General features: G+C 48.7%; 1 pseudogene; it reads right to left on the bottom strand.

The window, feature by feature from the left end:
* Window positions 1-651: 651 nt before the first annotated feature.
* LOC147962736 (small nucleolar RNA Z247) lies at window positions 652-790 on the bottom strand (annotated as a pseudogene).
* Window positions 791-1,498: the final 708 nt, after the last annotated feature.

Genomic DNA, 1,498 nt, shown 5'->3' on the forward strand with positions numbered 1-1,498 from the left:
GTTGCCAGCAAAAAAAATAGGATGAAGGAGGATCTCCCTAAGGGATTCCTCTTGAGGGATTAAAGCTTTCTAGTTTTTCACCATTAAATAGCACCAAAAAAAATAGTGCTTATACCATGTCCATAACACAGGTCTCTATTGGTCTCTCCTTTTTTTTTCTTTTGAGGAAAGCATCCAAATTTATTACTGATCAGTTACATTGCTTACATATAATGGGTGCTCTATATACATGTCGTCCTAGCAAGAGTGCTAAATAACTTTAAGATATATTATGAGCATCTATATTACATTCTCTCCTCACATGCCTGAAAGAATCACCTGCACTTCCTTTATGGTGGTTGCACTCTCTCCTTTACTTCCTTCTTCTATCCCTCTTATCGCTCCTGCACAATCCGAAGCAAATGATTGCTGGGCCTCACAAGATATTTTGTAACAAACACAAGCCCTCCAGACACAAAACGACCTCAACATAGCCGCCTCGTCCTGTACCGGAGCGGGAGGACTGAGAAGCACCGTGCCCACGCCCGCTGCTACTATTGCTGAGGCTGCGTCCCTGCTGGTTCTGCCCACGACCTCCTATGTTGCGCCTGCGAGAGGCAGCATTAGCAGAGGACTGGCGAAGATTTAGACCATGGAGCAGATTCATGCGGGCATCAAAGGAGAGGAGTTGGTTGTATAGCTCAGGAACAGTGATCGGCTCCACTCGAGCAGCAAGAGCAGAGACGACTGGATTATAATCTAAGTCGAGACTAGCAAGGATATGAGAGGTGATCTCACCATCAGTGAGAGCAGTTCCTCCAGCACAAGCAATTTCGTCGGTGAGAGACTTGACCTTGGCGACATAGTCTCACATGCTCAAATTCCCCTTCTGTAGATTGTGCAGCGCAATTCTTGTGTTGATTGCTTGCACTTGTGATTGGGCCACAAACGTCGCGTGGATGGCAGCCCATACCTCGGCAGGCGTCTGAAGCGTACTACTTGGGCCAAGATCTCGCGGGAGAGGGATCCCATCAAAAATCCTTGAAGGTGCTGCTGGTGGACGGACCAGATGACGCGCGCCATATTGACAACTTGTTCTTCCTTCCCGTCCTTGGTGACGGTGAGGGTGGCCGGCGGCGCTTGGCTAGCCAGATCAAGGAAGTGCGACATCTGAGCGCTTTTAATTCGAGGCAGCACGACGGCCTTCCAAAGGAGAAAATTGCTCCTGGATAGCTTCTCTTGGGGTGGAGGTTCAATGGACATGGCGTTGGTAGTACTGGATGAAGGGGCGAAGAGGGAGGACGATGAATCGGTAGTGAGGGCACTCATGGTGCTGGCGAGAGCGGAGGAGATAGTTCCGGCCATGGCTTTCCTTGGAGCTAGACGGAATCAATCTAGGAGGAAGAGGCTCTGATGACCATGTAAAACTATGATGGAAGCGTTGAACTCTTTGCTCGGGCCGCACTTGTATATATATTGACAATGCCGTGGCTTACAAGTTGTAGATCGATCAATACAT

The sequence above is a fragment of the Triticum urartu genome, chromosome 7A (assembly GCF_056163025.1).
Source record: "Triticum urartu cultivar PI428250 chromosome 7A, HENAU_Tu73, whole genome shotgun sequence".
In the NCBI taxonomy this organism is placed as follows: Eukaryota; Viridiplantae; Streptophyta; class Magnoliopsida; order Poales; family Poaceae; genus Triticum; species Triticum urartu.